The following is a 14772-nucleotide window of genomic DNA, read 5'->3' as shown; positions in this document are numbered from 1 at the left end:
TAATTAGTAAATAATTGGACATCACTGGAGAAACTGGCCTGGCTACCCGTTCACTACAGGGTAGAGCATTTCCCAGAGTGGACAACCTTCCAAGGAAGGTACATGCACTCCAGCCTATAGATTTGGTGCACCAACACTGCATCATCCCCATGAATAATCTGTAATCAGAGGATAATAATTAAGATGTGGCAATGCCCACTTACTAAATTAGCTAAATTGGCAAAACTCAATTTAAATGGCAATTTGTCTCTAGTGATAGAATTATAACAGCACCCTTCGCTTAATGAGCAAGACACTTAATAATTCAAATATACTTAGAGAAAAATCAAACAAAGCTTCTCCATCATGGATTAGCTCTTCCACCGCTTCGCTTGCCACAGCTTTGCAAACACTGTGACTTAGACCCTCTGGGAGGAGAGGGGTAGTATTTAGTGAGTTGGTAGGGGCTGGCTAGCTTATGGTCAGGGGAATCTCCAAGGCAGTACCCCAGCCTACATTCTTTGACCTAAATCAGTCTTGACAGCTCTTGTTGTTATCTTCAGCTGGCAGACATCTTTTGAGAGACTGTATGTGGCAGTGATTTAGAGGAGCCAGCAAACTACCTGATTTTGTCAATAAAGTTTTATTGGAATACAGCCATGCCCATTAGTTTACTTATTGTTTATGACTGCTTTCACATTACAATGGAAGAGTTGAAGAGCTGCAGTGGAGACTTTATGGCCTGCAAAACCTAAAAATGCACTATCTATTTAAGAAAAATCTGACCCTTGGGACACCTGGGTGGCTCGGGCGGTAAGCGTCTGACTTCAGCTCAGGTCATGATCTCATGGTGTATGGGTTCAAGCTCCGTGTTGGGCTCTGTGCTGACAGCTTGGAGCCTGAAGCCTGCTTCAGATTCTGTGTCTCCCGCTCTCTCTGCCCTTCCCCCACTTGTGCTCTGTCTGTCTCACTCAAAAACAAATAAACATTAACATTTTCAAAAAATTTAAAAAAATAAAGAAAAGAAAAATCTGACCCTTTATGAACACTTTTGCCAAGCCCTAGATTTGGGTTTGCTTCCTGGATCTATGTTGCTAGGGTGCCTGACCTTGGATAGATCTTTCTCACCTTGGATAGATCTTTCTCATCTTCCTGATCTATGGTTTCCTTAAATGTAAAATGGAGATAATACAAAGCCTGTCTCCTGAGGCTGTGAGAATGAGGTGAGGTAACATGCTTATTTGTGCTCAGCACATAGTAAGTGTTCAGTAAAGGGTTAATGATGATAGAAACATCTGCTGAGTACTTACTATGTGGCAGACCCTGTTCTAAGCTCTTTCTATATATCAACTCAATACCCACAGCAACCCTATGAGGTAGATATTATAATTATTTTTTCAGATGAAGAAAGATGACTTGTTATTTTTTTTATCCGTTCTTCTAAACTCCCTTATATTTACTTCCTGTGTATAACACTTTCACCCAACAGTAGCGCCTCTACTGGATGGTAATTGGCTCAAGGGCATGATTTTTCTGTGCCTCGTTACCCCTGGACAACTGGAGTCTGGAATTCAGCAGGCATCAGGCATGCCACCCATGTTACCCATGGTCACTAAGAACATTGAAATGCAATCTTTCTTCTCTCACTCGAGTGGTGGGCCCCTTCGTCCATTCACCCGAACTTGGAGAACTGTTCTGTCTCGGTTCTTCATCTTCCAAACCAACTTCTCCTGCCCTTTACAGTGTAGCAGTTGGTGGCATCACCAGGGTCATCACCTCCAGGTGCGGTGGGTCATATAGTGAAAACGCAAGCTGACTAAAATTCTGAGATTGTACATTTTGAAGCTAACCTGTATTGTGTCCCTATAATCCTCTGGCCATGGAAGTTACCCTGCAGGGGCGAACTGCCCCCCCTAATGCTTACAGTCATTCAAGGAATATTTATTTACAGAGCTACCACAACAACTGCCACTTTAAACAAGTCTTTTGTTTTTCTTTTTTTTGCATAAAAATAAACGGTTCTTTCAGGGATCTCCCATGTCCAAATATTTGTTTTCATATAAAATTAATAAGATGCTTAAAGTTCTTGTAAGTGACTCAGCTCTCTGTTAAGGCCCCTGAAGGATATAAGAAACAGGAAAAAAAAAAAAAGTCACCCTATACTTGTTAGCTCCTCCTATGCGTCAGACAGTACAAGATTTTTTGCTCACTTTAACTTATTTCCTTTACCAAAAATCCCGTAAGGTAGAGACTTTCATTTCCCAGTTACAGATGGAAAAATGGAGGCTCTGGGCATTTAAGTGACTTGCGCAGGTTAGCTGGCAGAGTCATCTTTTGTTTTTACCCCCAAACCTATTTGCCCCCATCCCCCTGGGCGTTTTCTAGAGCCCTGGGGACCGCTGCAGTGCGGAGAGGGGTGAGTAGGTGGGTCCCAGGATCCCCATCCATCTGCTGAAGCAGCACCTGTTCCACTGTTTTCTGTATTAGCATTCCACTGATTTTTAGAAAGGGACCTCCTGCTTTACAAAAGGAAATAAAAAGGGCTTTGGAAAGTAAGTGGGCCTTTATTAAGTGCCAACTGTGTGCCAGGCTCTAATCCAGTGATTCTCAACTGGGGGTGACTTTGCCTCCCTACTCCCCCCAAGGGAAAATTGAACATCATCTGGAGGCATTTTTGTTTTTCACAAGTTGGGAATTGCTTCTGGCATCTAGTGGGGAGAAGCCAAGGCTGCTGCTGCTTATCCTACAATGCACAAGACTGCCCTTCCTACTCCAGTGAAGAATTACCCAGTCTCAAATGTCAGTAGTGCTGAGGATGAGGACCCTTGATCCGTGCTAAGTCTAAGTATTCAGAGGTGAGCAGAAACAGATATAGAGCCTGTCCTCATGGACAATGGGGTAGGCAGCTATCAATCAGGGCACCCACAAACAAGTCTTTCATTAAAAACTGAAGAAGTGCTTTGAAGGAAAAGCGTGTGGTGCAAGGAGAGGACATGGCAAGGAGTCCTTGTCTGGGAGGTCCGGACAGCCTGAGGTTGGAAGCCTGCAGAGGGCAGGTAGAGCGACACAGTGTTCCAGACACAGGTCACTGCAGGTGCATAGGCCCTGTGGAGCAAGGGCAAGTGGCTATTTGAGGACCCTTGAGCTGGAATGGATTGTGCAAGGGGCGTGGTACATGATGAGGGAAGGGAGGATCAGACCAGGCAGAAAGCCTAGGCTACTTTAAGGATTCAGGACTTCATCCTAAGAGTTGTGGGTACCATTGAAGCGCCTTTCAGCAGGACATGACCCGATTCTGTTTGGGTCAGAAAAAATCACTGTGATGATGGTGTGGAAAACAGACTGGAGAATAAGAGTGGCCATGGGAAACTAGCAGACATGTCATGCTATGAGCTGTGTCCAGGTTGGAGGGATGGGATGGGGACAGGTCCCTCCAGAACAGAGCCCCCCTTCTCCAAGGCTGCCTGTTTCAGCTTAAGCTTAACAGCAGGGTCGCTTTGCAACAGGAACTCTGTCACCCATAAATGTCAAACCCCATCCTTTCCCCCAATTTAAAAATATGCACCATTCAAAAGTAAAACTCTACCATATCATTTGGGCTTCACATCTGTTCTACAGTTGCAAAATAACAATTCCACTGCTGCTGTTAGTGTGAATGGAGTAACTTCCACATGAGAATGATGCAGGCCTGTCTCTAATTTCTTTTTCCTTTATTGACCTTTTGCAAAGTGTCAGAAAGCAGATTCACTCATTAAGATGTTGACACCTGAGAAAGTCTGTAGTGTATCTTATTTATGGCTGTGTGTGTATGGGTGGTGGAGAAGAGAGTTAAAGAATCAACTGTCAAGGCAAGAAAAATACTATTTTCCTTGGTCTATTCTCTCTCCGCCAGTGATTTCTGCCTACTATGATTCATGGAAGGGTATCCATGCCTCTATCGTGGTCTAATTAACTTAGAAGGAGACTAGCTTGAAGGGGAAAAATCTGGAAATGCAAGAAACATGGGTCTGTGGAATTGGCACAATTCATTTCTGATTAGCAACAGTTCATGCACTCGTCCATGAACTACACAGATGTTCAAGTGAGATGTCTTGAGGTATCAGGAAATTATCATAAATTTGAACTTGTTTGTAAGCATCTATTTCCATATTTTACAGAAAACTGTAATTTTCTCTCCCGAGTCCCCCCTCTGATGATGAGGAGGAATTTTTCTCCAAGATGGTGCCAGTTTCACTAGCTGAAGCTTTTATGCATTGAGGATATGAGGTGGGTAGGGTCTGACTTTGGCCCTATAAGGGATACAGGGAAATATAAGATAGTCCTTGACCTTTACATACGGGACACTACAGGGCTCAGGAGCCAGTTAAACCACCAATCAACCTCCTGGAAGTTTAACGGTCTTTAATGCTCTCAAGACCTGGTGTAAGCTTTTCCTCCATAATTGACCACTATAGGGGTTCTCTCTAAGTATAGGTTTGCTTATTTCAGCTGAAGTACCGGGATAATAACACTTTCTTCACAATATTATTCAGGTTAAATGAGACACTATATGTAAAATTTCTAGCAAATCATATACATACAACAAACATTGTTAATAACAATAGCCCAAAAAAAAGAGATAAATAAATATAAGAATGTTCCAGGATGAGCTGGATGAGTCTGCACAGCTTGGAATGCCCCCTGAAGCTTCTCTACTCCATAAAATGGGGGGTTAACTAGAATTTTCCCCACATCCAGATCAAATGCCCTGCTTTGTAATATACCTACATGAAGCTGAGTTTCAGCTTTGGAGAATGCCTCAGGAATGTGAATCAGATGAATAGATTTTAAAATATTCATTGGCACATTCCCTTTTGGGGCAAACCATGATTTTCTGGATTATATTTCTTCTGCCAAATAAGCAGCAGCTGTATATAGGGTTGGTTCCACGCTCAGATCCTGGGCAACACTGAGTTCCTCAACTTGTGGCCTATGGATCAAATTCCACACATGGATGTAATTTCTTGGCCCAAATACTTTTTTAAATGTGAACTACATGCTAATATTTAAATGCTAGGAGTTTTCACATTAAAAAGGACATACTTATGGCTTCTTTTAAGAAAACGGAAGATCTGGATACATAGGATCCACATATCTAGACAAGGCCCATCTCATGTGGAGTAGTGGTTATTCCCACAAGGCCTGGCAATGATTTTCAGTTGCTTTCAGATCCTAGCTCACATATTACATTAACTACCTGCCTGGCCTCCCCCAGACATTAGAGTTTGCAGACTCTATGACAATGGTTCTCAAGGTAGAGTTCCAGGACCTACAGAATCAGCATCGCCTGGGAGCTTGATAGAAATACACATTATCAGGCCCCACCCACACCTACTGAACTGGAACCTGTGAGGTGGGCCCAGAACTCTGTTTTAGCCTGCCTTCAGGTGACACTAAAGCTTGTTATGCTTGAGGACCTCTATCCTGGAGTGAGGGGCACATGCTTGGGAATGAGAAGAACTGGTTCTAAGTCATCACTGCCCCTTGCTGTGAAAACTTAGAAAAGTTGCCTTACTTTTGGGGGCCTTATGCACCATCTCTGTAAAGTGGGAGAATTAGAGACTAACTGGCTTCCAAGAGTGTTCTGACTTAGCACACTTCTATATGCTTCAGGTCTATGGGCTAATAACTAGCATTTATAAAGCACTCTCCATGTGCCAGGTCAGGGCTGAGCACTTTACCCAGATGATGTCATGTAGCTCTCACTGTTGCAGTGGTCCTCAAAAGGGACCATTTGACAGAACCGAAAAATGAGGCACAGAGGTGAAACAACATGCCAGAGGCCCTGACAGAGGACCCTGATTTTATGTAACCTGGAAATCTGGTGAGCCCTTGACTACCTGATATTCTGCCTGCATGGAGAAGTGTCTGAAAGGTAATGAGAATGTTGTGGCTGGCACCTTAGAACAAAGCAGGCTGGCCCTTCAAGGCAGGCAGGGCATTTTCTGCTAAGCAAGAAGTATTATCAGAAATAGAGCATGGCGGCAGTGGTCTTGCCCTGCCCCAGTGACAAGCAGCAGGCAAGGACCCTAAAAGTGGGGCTGGTGGGAATATGGAGGTTTGGAGAAAGGGAGAACAAACAAGCATGTGTAGTGAGGACCAGCCAGGCTTTGAAACCCCACCCCCTGCCCAGCCCTCATGGAATTCCAGCTCTAGCCCTTACAAAGTGCTAGACCCAAATGACCTTGAGGGAGCATTTCACCAGCTTGAACCTCAGTCTCCTTATCTGTGAGATGGGGACAACAATACCCGCTTTATAATGGTTGGGAGGATTAAATGAACAAACAGGTTTATAAAGGCACTGGGGAGCTATCATCCACACTAGTATTCATGCCCCTTCTGAGCAGCCTTGGGAGCCCCTTGCAGTTATTGGCTGTGATGATGCAGAAGTTGAGTGATCTCAGTGGGAAGAAGCCTCCCTCCTCAGTCAGCCCAGTGGGCGCCATTCATTTGGAACACTTCACTTCCCAGATGTCTTGTCTCATTGCCCTATCTCCATCTGCCAAGTGTTCTAATTTTCTTTCCTTTCAGACCTCCTCTCTGGGGTCTGTCTCCCCTGAGAATGGCTGGCAAATAACTCTAGAAGGATTTAGATCCATATTACAACTTCAGAGTTCCTTCTTGACAAGATTAGGACAAAAGAGCATTTGCAACCATGAAGAGCCTCTGTTCCCAGATTAGGGAATATGATATAGTTCCTTTCTCTTCCTCCTGACCCAGGAAGAATCCTTCGGCATGGTTCAAAAGGTATGGGTTTAAAACCAAACAGCTCTGGCTCTGCCACTTACTGGCTCTGTGGCCTTGGGAAAGTCACTTCACCTCTCTGGGGTTGTGTTATCATCCATGCGGTGGGTCAATGCCATAACAGGTACATCATGAAAGGTAGTTCTTTTTCCTCCTCCAGTTAGAGAAGATATAGCATTTTGTGCAGAAAGATCAGGAGGGTAGGATAGAATATAATTGAACTCTGGGTCTTAGAGTAAAAATTTGGTGGGAATAACCTCAACCAAAATGATAATAAACAGTGCCATTAATTGAGCTTCTGCTCTGTGCCCAGATGGTGCTAAGCATTTTGTATCATGTCTCATTTGATCTTCCTAAGAGTTCTTTCCCTAAGGTATTCTTGTCCCCATTTCAGAGGTGAGAAAATTGAGGCTCGGAGAAGTGAAGTAGGTTGCCTATGGCCCTCAATTAATGACTGGCTGGGCTGTGTCAGCAGCCTCTCTATGTGTACACTAAGAAGAAAGGATTGTGGGTGTATCCCTCCCACTTGGAAATCACTCATTCTTCCAGCCTGTAGAATACTTCCCTGTGGAAGTATAGCCCCAAGGTTTTTCTCCAGAAGCCAGTAACTCTGGTTTTTGCTTATTATTTTGATTTTTCCAAGGCCTCGGTCCTTCGTGTGGCCTGATTTTTTTTCCTGGCTTTTAGCCCCAAGACTTGTCTTTACTTGTGTAAGAGTCACCCAGAATATTGATGTGGTTCTTTTCCAGAAAGGTGAACATCCCCCACGTTCTGGCTCGAGGAAGACAAAAAACCCCGGGCCAGCCAGGCTCCATGGCGCAACAGCCCATGACCTCCCTCCTCTGCTACCCACCTTCCTTTCACAAACCATCAGCTGAATGAGGTTCTTCAGAGCCAAACCTGTGTTTACCCAAGAGGCCCAGATTATTCCACAGGTGATCTCAGCAGCAACAAATGTGAGGAAGGTGAAATTTAGCCATCTTTCTGCCCTTGAGGGAGAAAGGGTCCCAAGTTTCAGGTCACTTGAAAAGAAGAGGAGGCCTCCAGCCACCAGTATCATTCTGGAAGGGGTCAGTGAAGGCAGTAGTGCCCCACCCAACCACATCCAGCCCAGCCTGGTGCATCAGGAGGCAGGAATCTGAGGGATGAGATGTGTGAGCTCCTCTAGTGGGGTGATTGAAGGGGGTCAGTCACAGGATGTCTCAGAGGTCTCTCCCAGGATCTATCTTTAGCACTTTTATCTTTATTTTTATCTATTAAGTCTATCATTAAGCTGTTTTTCATATCTGGAGTAAAGTGCAGGAGAGTTTTAGCAATTGGCCTTTAGCACAGCTTCTGTATTGGGCATCAGGTGAGCAGAAGCCCAACAAAGCACTGCAAAGAGCCAGATGTCCCAGCTCACTCTCTCAACTGGAGGTATAGCCATTCATTCACCCATTAGTTCATCCATCCATTCACTTCTTCAGGACTTGCTATACATCAGACACTATTTCAAGAAGTAAGACTGGCTGGTTTCTGCTCTCACGGAGTTACATTCTGGTGGGGTGGGGAGAGACAATAAATGAGCAGACCAAACAGGAAAAATAATTTCAGGTGATACTGAGTGTTCTGAAAATCATACAATAGGACTTCCTCATCAACAATGTTCTATTTGAGGGAAGCTAATAGAGATTGAGTGGGCAGCCCAGATCTCACTATGGAAAAGGTCTTCGGGCTGGGACCTATATATTGAGATAGAGCCAGCTATGCAGAGATCTGGAGGCACAGTGTTCCAGGCAGAGGGAACAGCATAGGCAAAGGCTCTGAGTCAGGAGGGAGTTCAGCCATGTTGGAGGGACAGAACGAAGGCCAGAGGGGGCAGAGTGGACTACTGAGTATACTAATACTGGAGCATTTATGATGTTCTTGGTATAGTTCTAATGTCTTTTGTGCAACATCCACTTCATTCTCACATAGCTCTACTGAGTTCCTAGAATTGTTCCTGTGTAGAACTGCAGAACCTGAAGTTCAGACTTCCAAGGTCACACACCAAATGAGTGACAGAGCCATGAGTTGAACCAGGGCAGTCTGCTAGCAGAACCTATACTTTGAACTGACACACTACCCAGTACCATCACTGCGAACCCACTTGAATTAATGAATTGGGCCATGATTAGGAAGAGGAGGTGCATCTTGGAATAAGAGGGAGCATTTTCTAAGGGGAACAAGGAGGGAATTGGCATTCATTGATGGTGCCCGGGCTGAGTGCCAAGCACTGGGCTACACGCTTTCTCATCCATTAGCCTCGCCACCACCTTCTAAGGTAGATTTCATTACCCCCTTTTTACAGACAGGAAAGCAGAGCTCAGATTCATCCTGCCTGGGGCCACTCAACTAATTCATGATTATCTTGTTTGGGATTCAGGTCTGTCTTCCCTGGAACCTGGGCTTATCTGACCCTCCATATTAAACTGTCTCCTTTTTGTTTCATTATTTCTTATTTCTCCCTCTAAAACTGGAGCTGAAGATTTCCAACCACGATGAAACCATAACAATAAGTGCATTTGTTTTGCGGGGAGGGGCTGGCCAGCTGTCAGCATGCATGCATTGTTCTTCATATTGCCTGTTATCTGGTGGAGATGAACAGGAATGGGTCCTTGTGTGTCATAGTGCCTGCTAGGTTGGCATGAGCACACAAGCATTTCATAAATAAAAAATAAATGCCACACCATGAGCATTCTGAAAAGCTATGCCCTGGTGGGGACAGGGGTGGTCATTGCAATTGCTCTTAGAAGCAAGGTCAGCAGATGCCATTTTTGTTCCCCTAGACCTTTCCCCCTGGGACTGACCCCGTTCTTGGGAGACCCAGAGAGTTCCTCTTGTAAGGCCCCAGAAGAAGAAGTGGACCACCACTGGATAGTACACCTGCCTTACTTTCTGGTTCAAATTCTAGGTGTGAAATTCTACCTGATAGCTCCTTTTATTCATTCACCTAAACAAATAGCCCTTTGTCTGTTATGGCCTGGGCTCCGGGGAATATGTGAGTAATAGTACAGATAAGGTTCCCAGTCATATGGAGCTTACATTTGATAGGGGGATTCTGAATACTTTTTTAAAAATAAAGGGTAAATAAACATGTACATAAATTAATTTAATATTGTGAGAAGTGCTATAGAGAAGGTAAAATAGGATAATGTTACAGAGAGAGACAGGATGGAGAGGAGACAATGATTATTTTCACCTCTTTCTATTTTTTCATATCTACCCATCCATGATCTACATATCTATCTATCTATCTATCTATCTATCTATCTATCTATCTATCATGCACCCACGCACAAATACAGACACATGTACATTCATATATTATTTTTTTAAGTTTATTTATTTTGAGAGAGAAAGAGAGAGGGAGAGAGGCAGGGAGGGAGGGAGGGAGAGAGAATCCCAAGCAGGCTCTGTGCTGTCAGCACAGAGCCCAATGTGGGGCTCGGTCTCACAAACCATGAGATCATGACCTGAGCCAAAATCAAGACTCGGAGGCTTAACTGACTGAGCTACACAGATGCCCCTTATATCTTCTTTCTAGGTCTCTCTTTCTCTTTGTCCCTCCGTCCCTTCTCCCGTACCTTATTCCTTCATTCCACAGATAATTTTGGCCACCCACCCAGGGCCAGACCTTTAGGGCAGTTGTTTCCTATGCTGACCAGGAACTCCCCAGTGACCAGCACCTGGTTACTCCTTTGTGTCTCCCACATGCCAAAAGCACTGTTCAGCATAAGGCAGGCATTACAAGGATTTGTTAAGTTACCAAATTAAAAGAATATCTCCATACTATTTTTACATTCATCCAGTTACAGAGATGTAAGAGAAGCCACTGAGTGCCCTTTCTACTTAGAACTGTGATCCCTAACAGAGAGGATTGTTACTCAGTGAAAACCAGAGCATGTGGATAGAGGTGTATAACTCAGTGGTAGGGTTCCCTCAGTATTGTCTTGAATGTAAACACAAAATCCAAGACTATTCCATTCATGCATCAGTTCCTCAGATGACTAATTCAATTTTAGAAACATTTGCTGAATACCTACTATGTGTAAAATGTGACAGGGAATCACTGAAGATATAATTTTTTTGCCCTCCTGTTGCTTATACTTCTCAAGAGGGAGATCAAGACAATGCAGATTCCAACATGGGCAGAATTACAGGTACAGATGGCTGGGAAGCCTCATGGAGACCCCCAAAATGAGAGAATTCAGTCCACGTGTAATTGTGCTGCTTGAAGGGATGGTTTCTAAGCTATCCCATGAAAGAGATAACAACCAGTAGCCCAGTTTAGTTGAAAGGCAGGAGAATCAGTCAATGAAAAGTGGAAAATAACTTGCAAAGGTGTCTGGAGCCTGAAACTCCAGACTGAATTTATACTTGATTCAGAGGCAGTGGTAACTGGGGGTGGGGGTGTGTGGCAGCTTTTTAATGACTGGAGTGACATGGAATGGATTGCTATGATCAGGTTAGAATTTGATTTCTTTGGGCCATGGCCCCAGAGCAAATAACATGTTCAATGTGATCTTTAAAATAAATTACAGAGATCAAAAGGGAACAGGGTAGGGGAGTTTCTGAGTGTACACAGAGGTGTAACTTTTCAGAGTTCATTTAATTAAAGGAGCCGATAGAGCAGGATATCACCCCGTCATTTAAGACTTCTTGATAAAAAAGCTAGAGGTCTCATTTTTGAAATGAAGAATGCAAATAGAGTTGAATATACATACATCCTCCTATCACTTAGCAAGTAACCCTCCTTTTCTGATTTTCTTTTAGTGTGAATACTGGTTTAGATGGTCCTCTGGCAGAATTCACATTCACTAGACGAAATACAAGTCACAAGAGAGGAAGGTCTGTCCCTTCAGGGACCATAGATACTGCTCAGTAGGGGATCTGGTACCCTCTATTCTGAGCAATGCTCAGGGTACAGCCAAACTAAATCCTGTAGCCCGTCTTGAAATGTTCTCAGTAGCTGGGGGCATCCTTGCCCTCTGTGTGTTCTGGTACCATAAGATTAAGCAGGAACCATTATGGGCAGTAGCTAAAAGCTTGGATTCTGGAGCCAGCCTGTCTGAATTCTAACCCCAGAGCTGCTTTTTTCTAGCTCTGAGCTTTTGGGGGATGTTATTAACCTTTCTGGGCCTCAATTTCCTCATAGGGGAACAAGTAAGCCCTCCTCACAGGGTTTTGAGGATTAAGTGCACTGACATATGCAAAGAACTTAGGCGGCATCAGGCATGTACTAAGAGCTCAATAAATATTAGTATGATCTCAGCACAACGGCCTTTTCAGACTTTCAAACAACAGAAGCTTTCAGAAGAAAAATCTGGCCAAACAGAAGTGGAGATCTCTCTGTGACCAGGATTGAGAGGCTTGAGTTTGGGGTCACACAATATAGCTCTGTCTTATGGCAGAAGAATCCTTCACTGAGGGTTATATGTTTCTATTCTGGTTTTGGTTCTTGGCCCTGGATTTTGCTGTGGGTTTTCCATATGACAGAAAGCCTCAGATATGCTATTTTCACCTAGGAACTATTTTTTTTAGTGTTGTGTTTTTTCAGGCACTTTGTCATTATTCCCTATAACAGTGACATTCTGTCATAGCATTATTTGATCTCTTATGATTGGCTGGAGTATCAGGATCAGATCCCATCCCTGCCTCTGTATGACTAACCACCAGCTTAAGCAGGCTCCTTGTGGGATCTGTGCTTCAGGGTCTGGCTTTGTAGGCTCGGCCTACTGGACTGGACTGGAGGTCAAACATAGCCCATGGGGCGACTGGCACACAGTGTTTGGATGTCCTCATGGTGCTGGCCCATTCAAAATTATAAAATTAATTCTGAGTTAGAGGGGAATATATAAAATTTGGGAGGTTTTATGTGATCATCAAGATTTCCAGCTGCCAAAAAGTCAGACTAGCTGGCTTGGCTAGGTCTGCCGGACATGGTGATGATCAACTAAAGCTGATAAGAGCTGCCTGCTTTAGCTGAGCACAGTCCAAACCATTCCCTCTTGTCTCCCCTGCTGCCCTCATTTATCATGACTCTTGCAGGGGTACAGTAGAAATAAGAGGAAAGGGGAGTGTTTATTATACCCACTTCTTTTTTTTAATGTTTATTCTTTTTTATAAGTGAGAGCGTGAGCAGGGAAGGGACAGAGAGAGAGAGAGAGAGAGAGAGAGAGAGAGAGGCAGAAGATCTGAAGTGGGCTCTCTGCTGACAGCAGGGAGTCTGATGTGGGGCTTGACCTCATGAACCGTGAGATCATGCCCTGAGCCAAGGTCAGATGCTCAACCGACTGAGCCACCCAGGTTCCCCTATTACACTGACTTTATAAAAAATGGGAAGACTTTGGGTCTTACCACCCCTAGCTTGGACAGTATTAGAGGCCCTTCTGGCTCACATTCTTTGAGTCTCTTGTTTGAATCTCTCTCTGTATTCCATGGATATTCCTTCTAAAGCTGCGCGGGGGCCCCATATAGAGAAGATTTCTTAATGTTTCCACTTAAGATGATAAATGGCAAATTTGGGGCTTGAATCCAGATCTTATGGATAAAAGTTTAGAGTTCCTTCCCCCTTCCCCACTTATGCTTCTCAATTAGGAACATTTGGCTAACTCACTGGAAAGGTTGCTATGTGCCACCTGCCCAACACTGGGGGACTCAGATGCCTTAGATGGAACATCTATTTCAGCATCTCACCCTGCTCTACAGTGCATTCTTCAGTCATTCGACAGCTGGTTGTTGATAGAAATCAAGTTCTTAGATATTAAGAATAGCATAATGATGAGGGTCTAGACTATTACACACACACACACACACACACACACACACACACACACACGTACATCAAACACTGTGCTCGTCTATACGCTGAATGAGGCAGGTCCTATTATTATAACCATTTTACACATGATGAAACTAGGAAACAGAAAAGTTAAGTACCTTGTCCAAGATAACACAGCCAAGAAGCAGGCACCAGAACCAGAGCCCTGAACTCACAGACTGCCCACTCTTAGGCACAGTGTTGTCTTGAGGATCTCTCAGCCAGGAAATCACCTCTTTTGCACAGATGACATTGTCGATGTCATTGTTAAATATTCCCATCGTTACAACATGTGTAAGAGAGCCTTGTATTTTAAGCTACCCAAACCCCATGGGCATCTCCTACTATTTCAGAGAGATAGAGGCTTTTCTTTGCCCCTGAACTGTGACTATGAAAATAAAAGAAAAAACAATCCACCAGAGGCCTAAAACTCTGTCATTTTTTCAAATAAAAAATTCACTGTAACAGAGCTTTTCTGCATGCAACACTGGGAAGAGACCCTGTTCTTATTCTACAGATTTACTCATTTGACAATTTATTTAGTACCTACTGTGTACTTAATTCTCTGCTGGTGCTGAGTATGCAAAAACCAGTGTAGCATGACCCTGTCCCCACGTAATTCAGTCTATTGCCCGATTCTCTTTTCTGGATAATTCTGATTGTGATTCCCCTTTGAGCAAAGGACAGAGAAGCAGCAGTGAGTCAGAGTTTTACCATGAGTCTAATGCAGATGCCCTGTTCTTCTCAAAGATCCCCACAGGTGGGATCTGAGCCAGCTGAGCCCAGAGACCTCCCAGGCTGAGAAGGTAGTGTGCTATTTCAGCACATGAGACCAGGCAGGAGTAGACAAGACTGGTGGGTTAGCCAAAGAAACTTTGTAAAAGGGTGAAAAGCTTTTCCTCATCCCATGGATGTATATAAGGGCTCTGGTCAGCCTTTCCTTTGGAATTTTGACATGACTATTAAGGCACTGTCATTGCTTTTTCCATCCTGGGAGTTGCTACATGTAGAGAGTGAAGCCAGAATAAATAAGTGAGGAAGGAAGGTATAGATGGATAGATATCTAAGAAGATATTTAAATGTACAGCAAAAGTCTGGAAGGATGCCCACTAAACTATGAACAGTGGACACATAGGGAGAGGGGATCAGAGAGAGAAGAGTAGATTGGT

At 44.0% G+C, this 14772-nt stretch overlaps 2 protein-coding genes across 6 annotated transcripts in view; one reads left to right on the top strand and one right to left on the bottom strand.

Annotated features, from left to right (window-relative positions):
* DOCK2 (dedicator of cytokinesis 2) overlaps positions 1-14772 on the top strand; it is a 416990-nt gene that overhangs the window by 279126 nt on the left and 123092 nt on the right. The window lies entirely within an intron of this gene.
* The window catches only part of INSYN2B (inhibitory synaptic factor family member 2B), a 121645-nt gene that overhangs the window by 80217 nt on the left and 26656 nt on the right, over positions 1-14772 (bottom strand). The window lies entirely within an intron of this gene.

Source organism: Leopardus geoffroyi, chromosome A1 (genome assembly GCF_018350155.1).
Source record: "Leopardus geoffroyi isolate Oge1 chromosome A1, O.geoffroyi_Oge1_pat1.0, whole genome shotgun sequence".
In the NCBI taxonomy this organism is placed as follows: domain Eukaryota; kingdom Metazoa; phylum Chordata; class Mammalia; order Carnivora; family Felidae; genus Leopardus; species Leopardus geoffroyi.
Note: the sequence above shows the minus strand (reverse complement) of the source record. Positions and strands in the feature narration are given on the sequence as shown.